Source organism: Terrapene carolina, unplaced genomic scaffold (assembly GCF_002925995.2).
Source record: "Terrapene carolina triunguis isolate 2854851 unplaced genomic scaffold, T_m_triunguis-2.0 Scaffold34095, whole genome shotgun sequence".
NCBI lineage: Eukaryota > Metazoa > Chordata > Testudines > Emydidae > Terrapene > Terrapene triunguis.
Genome location: NW_020698446.1, coordinates 1 through 5619, shown reverse-complemented (window position 1 = coordinate 5619; position 5619 = coordinate 1). Strand labels below are relative to the sequence as shown.

General features: G+C 60.1%; 1 long non-coding RNA gene across 1 annotated transcript; it reads right to left on the bottom strand.

The window, feature by feature from the left end:
- Nucleotides 1–2031: 2031 nt before the first annotated feature.
- LOC113405184 lies at nucleotides 2032–5605 on the bottom strand. Its single transcript, XR_003899995.1, has 3 exons — nucleotides 5522–5605; nucleotides 5162–5262; nucleotides 2032–2080 (listed from the first exon to the last, which is right to left on the bottom strand). It is a non-coding gene; the product is annotated as an uncharacterized LOC113405184 (long non-coding RNA).
- Between the last annotated feature and the right edge of the window lie 14 nt (nucleotides 5606–5619).

Here is a 5619-nt window from a genome sequence, read left to right as displayed (position 1 = left end):
TGCGCATGGCCGGGCAGCGGTTCTAGGCCTAGACGCAGGAAGGCCCGGCCGGCTTGGGCCAACAAGCTAAATTATGACTTTAGAAGCACTTTGTTCTGAGGTGGGCGGGAGACCAGCTGAAAATCCGTCCACCAGCCCCCGGCCCTACTCAACGCCATTACAGTCCCCCCTGCCAGAGCTGGGGAAAGAACCCAGGAGTCCCGGCTCCCCCCCCCCCCCCAGGAGTCCTGGGCCCCCCCCCCCCCCCCCCCCCCCGCCCCCCCCCCCCCCGACTCTAACCACCAGAGCTGGGGAGAGAACCCAGGAGTCCTGGCTCTGTGCAGTATTATTTGAGGGGGGAGAGACTGGTTCCAGGGGGGCAGAGGAGTGGCTGGCACAGAGGGGCTATCACACGTAGGGGGGTGGCTGGCTTGGGGCACTTCCCCCCCAAACAAACAAGCCCAAATTTTACAAAACAACCAAAAAAAGCCCCAATTTTATTGAGTGGCTCCCACACGGCTGGTTTGTTTCAAAAGCAAACCCCTTGGCTAGGAAAATGCAGCGACCCCCACCCCCCCCCGCCCCACCAGCACCTGCTCAAGCAGATTACAAAAGCAAAAGCTAACCAGCACCACTTGGTCTCGAAGGGGCAAATAGTCACCGATTCCCCTGGGGAGGCAACAGCCCCCCCCGACACTTGGGGGGAGGGGAAGCAGACTAGTTTCCCCGCCCCCCAGAAAAGGAGTGGAACGACTCCAGGGTGGGTCGGGGGAGGGGGAGAAGAGCTCCGGGGGGGGGTGTGGAGAGGGGCATGGGGGGGGCAGAGATGATCCTGGATTAGGCAGGAGCTGCAGTGTGTGTTGGGACCCCCCCCCCCAGTCATGGCCTCTCCCCCACCATAGTGTTAACCCCCGGGGGAATGGGGTAGCACTATCCCCCTTAGGCTAGGCACAGGGCAGGGCGGAGCCGGGAGGCACTTAGCGTAGGCCCTACGTAAACACGCCAGGCGCCAGCAGGGACCCTGGCCTGCTGGAGGTGGGGGTAGCTGTGGAGCCCCTCCCCAATAACCATCCCTGAGCAGGGACGGGGGGAGGGAGCTGGCAGAATTGGGGGCAGGGCCATGATGGGGGGGGAGGTTTTTGAAGATGATGGGGGGGCATGGATGCCAGGGGGAGACAGGGGTCCCTGGGGGGGGAAGGGGAAGGAGGGATTGGCCGGGGGGCTGAGAGATGAGACGTGGCGTTGGGGGGCAGGGAGACAGGACATGGGCCCCTGGGGGCGTCGGGGGGCAGGGAGACGGGATGTGGGCCCCTGGGGGTGCCTGGGGAGGAGGGGGACAGGACAGGGGGGCTGAGAGATGGGACGTGGGCCCCTGGGGGCATCAGGGGGCAGGGAGACGGGACGTGGGCCCCTGGGATGCCCGGGGAGGAGGGGGACAGGACAGGGGGGCTGAGAGACGGGACGTGGGCCCCTGGGGGCGTCGGGGGGCAGGGAGACAGGACGTGGGCCCCTGGGGGAGGGGACAGGCCGGGCGCCCCCTCACTCCTCGTGGTGCCGCACGAACGGGTTGTCGTCGGCGCCGCCCTGCAGGGCGCAGTACACGTAGAGCAGGAAGGCCGCGAGCACCCCGAAGAGCAGCAGCTGAAGCCAGAGAGGCAGGAAGCGCCGGGAGCCTCCCCCTGCGGCCCCGCCCGGCCCCCCGCGGGGCAGGGGGTGGATGGCGCGGCGCGGCTCCACCCGCATGGGGGGCGGGGCCGGGCGAGCCTGGCAGACCCGCGGGTAGGGGGTGGCGTCCCCGGGGGGGGGGGGGGAAAGAGGGGGGGGGGGCAGCGGTTAGTGTTCACAGACCCACAGCTCCCCCCATCCTGGTATCGCCCCCACGGCTAGCAGCACCCCCCACAAACCACACCGTCCACACATACACCCCCCCCCTTGCCCCAGCTCAATGCCAGGTAGCACCCAAGAAGGGGGACCCCCGGGGGACCCCCCGCAAGGGGGACCCAACCACACCACGACACCCCCCCCCCCCCCTGCCCGCGACCCCCTCTCCCCTCCCGGTCTCCCCCGACCTGCTCGGGGTATAGGACGCGGCCTCTCCGATCTGCAAGGAAACGCACCGTCAGCAAGGGGGGGCAGAACCCCCTCTACAGGGGCAGCCCGGTAATGCAGGCCACGCCCTCCCTCGTTTGCATACTCCGGCTCTGCCTAGGGGGTAATTTGCATATCCCCTCTACAGGGACGGTGCGGCAATACAAGCCTTAAACTGGGGTTTCCCCCCCACATCCTGCACACCCAAACTGCCGCCTATTGTTGTGGGGACAGCAGATACTTGGAGAAGACATGAGATACTAAAGGCAAGCGGTCTGGGGGGTACAAATGGGGGCAGGGGGCAGCTCACCCTAACTTAAACAGCAGTGTGGCCAGGATTCCTAGGTACATAGGTGCCTTATGGACCCTCCCTGCAGCTGCACTTTGATACTAGAGTAGAGAGACTTGATGCTAAATTAAGGCCACTTCATTTAACTCCCTTCGAAAGGGGAGTAAAAAGGTGTTTTCCCGTCCCTCTACTGCAGCCGCCTCTCCAAGAGATGGCGGCGGCGAAGAATTCTCCTGGAGACTGAGCGGCGTCGGCACCGGAAGTGGGGTCAACCTCACTGCGGGTGTAACATTTCGCACAGCCCCCCGCGACGTAACGAGAGCGTTGACGGGCCTGGACCTCACGTTTGAGACCTTGCTCAGAAATAAAAAGGGAGGAACTAGAACGGTGGGATTCAATTTTCATTTGCCACCGAGTCGACGGCAAATCCAACGGGAAGGAGTCGATTTTTAGCGGTCGATCCCGGTAAGCCTCAATTTCCCCAGCCACACAGAACCAAGAAGAAAATGGGATAATGGTAGAAATGGACAGCTGGGAGCGCTCGTTAGAGTGTATTTACGGGGACTTGCTTTCCAGACTTGGATACGGGATGTTGCTGTTTTAACGGGTATGAAGTTTACATTTTTCAATCTCGCTGTCTAGGGTCATCAAATAGATGATGGTGGGGCTGGGGTCGTCTCCCCTCCCCCGATCCCTGCCCTTTCCCCCCGTAACTGCCCGCAACTGTGCAAATTTAAATTGACTAAAATAAAAATGCGTAAAGCCCCCAATTTAGCCGAGCTGTGACAACGTAGCAGGCGAGTATCTCTAGGGGTGGGGTTGATCCTAGAGTATCCAGCAGAGAGAATTCAGGCTAAATCTCAGGGGCCACAGTCGTAACACTGGGAAAATGTAAAAAGATTTAAAAAAAAAAAAAAAAAAATGCTTCAAACCCAGAATTTTGCTCACCTGAGAACATTTCAACCCATAAAATAAAAAATTGGAAAAAAAGGGGCTCAAAACCAACCGTTATCTGACGCAATGATTAAAATCAATGAAAGCTGATTTGTCCCCGCCTACCTATGGGGGCTGAATTTGGCGGCTAACCTGAGCGGCCGCGGCGAGTGAAAAGGGAACCTCCCGCGTATTGCCGCTTGCGGAGATTTAACTTACGACTTTGCGGGGGGGAGGGGGATACATTAGCGGTGCCCACACGCCCCTGGGGTAGCGAACGGCGAAACACTGGCTGTGGCTTCACAAGCCCAGCCAGCCCCCCCAGTCCGAGCGACTCTCAAAACTATCGCTGCCCTGGGCTCGGTGTCAGGTTCGGGCCCCTCGACGGTCCACACGCACATGGAGAGGGTTAGAAAACCCTCAGCCCCGGCTACGCAGCCCAGCCTCAGTCGGGAGCCCCAGGGCTGGCAATTGTAAACCCAGGTTCCCAATGCAGCGTGATCGCCCGCCCGGGCTTTGCAATGGGGACGCCCAACCGGGCCGACCGCGTCTCCGGGGGAGAGCCCCAGGACTGGTCCCACCGCAGAATCTCTCCGCCGCACGCTGCCACGGGCTGAAAAACGTCACCCAGCTCGACAGTCAATCGCTTCCGAACCCCGTCCGCAAACAACGGGCGCCGGGCAAGAAATCGACTGTAAGTTACCCAGAAAATGGACGGGCTCCAAACAATTATTTTTTTGGTTAGAAAAGAGCCTTTTGGGGGGGAATCTCGACTTGTTTAGATGACGCCATTATCTCACGAGGCGGAACGGCGGGTCATTTCTGTCTCGATCTCACACAGCCTGTTCAAATAACGTAACCACCGTGAGAGAACAGAAAACGAACCCAAACTGGCAGGGGAACCAAATTCCCAAGCCAAATTTTAGCCCCGAAATAATGAAATTCAATTTCAAAACAAAGTTTTCTGAAACTCACTTTTGTGGGGTTATATTTCTCTCTCACACACCCACACCCCATCCTCAATACGTCTTATCACATCACGTACACTAAGAAAGTTCACGCTATCACCAGAACAGTATCTCGGAGATACGTTTCTAGCCGGTCCCTGCCCTGAACCGGCCTCCGGCTCCCGATCACCCTGTTCAAATACGCGCCGCCTCCTTTTGCGAAGCTGAAGTGGGTTTTGCTCTTAGAACAGGAGAACTTTGTCCCGAGTAGAAATGTTCTGCCCAGGACACGCTCGGGGGTACGTGGGAGGCCAGGGGACAGAACAAGCCAAAGAACCAGACTGCGCTTTAGGGCCGGGGAGAGGCTGGTAAATTGTCAAATCATCCATTACGAGGGTCGTTTTGGGAGCTGACCGCGTTGGGGGACGTAACGCCGCGGCACAAGACGGTGTCCCAGAGACGGGCAGTGTTTCTGTCTGTATTAAACTCTCCGGGGCTGGTTCTTTATCTTTCCTACAGGGGCAAACTACCGACGAGAGAATTTATCGACCCAGCCGAAAATCAGCTCCCGGGAAGTTGCATCGGTTTTTAGACAATTTCACCAAAATTCAGTTCCGGCTCCGCTGGGCCCAACATCGCCCGGCAGCAAACGGTTTAAGGTTTGAGTTTTTCAGGCCGGGCCAGCGGCCGAATCCAGGATTGCCCCCCACGGTGCTGGGACGGGGGCAGAGTTGGGGGTTGGAGGTGGTAGGACCAAGCAGGGGGGAGTGAGGGGACTGGAAAGTTGGTAGCGCCAAAGGGGCGGGGGGAGAGAGAGACACCCGTGCCTTCTGTCTTTCCCAGGCCAGGCTGCCCGCACCCCTGAGACGTTATTTGGGGAGGTTACGTCCCACCCACACACACACACACCCAGGGGTTGACTTACCGGCTGGCGGGCGGTGGCTTCCCCCAGGGGACCTGGGGCTGCCCCATAGAGCCAGGAGGAGGAGGAGGAGGAAGATTCTTCGTAGGACTCGGTGTCCATGTCTGGGGGCAGAGAGGAGTGGGGTGAGATGGGGGGCTGGGCACGGCTCTCCCCTTCCCCACTGGAGCTCCACCCCTGGAACTCCCTGCTGCAGGAATGTGAACATGGCGCGGGGGATGGGGTGTCAAGCCCAGGCCAAGGGAATCGTACCAGACTCCCCTTCCCGCCTTCGTATTCCCCCCACATCCTCGCTGCTCTGTATCACCCCCTTGCCACCCCCACCAGAGAAAATGCTGCCCCCCCTACCCACCCCCCACTCACCATCGCCCAGGTAGCCGGTGCGACCCTCACGACGAGGGAAATCATACAGCTCCCGCGTGTACGTCGTGGTGGGGCTGGAGTCTGGGGGGCAGAGAGAG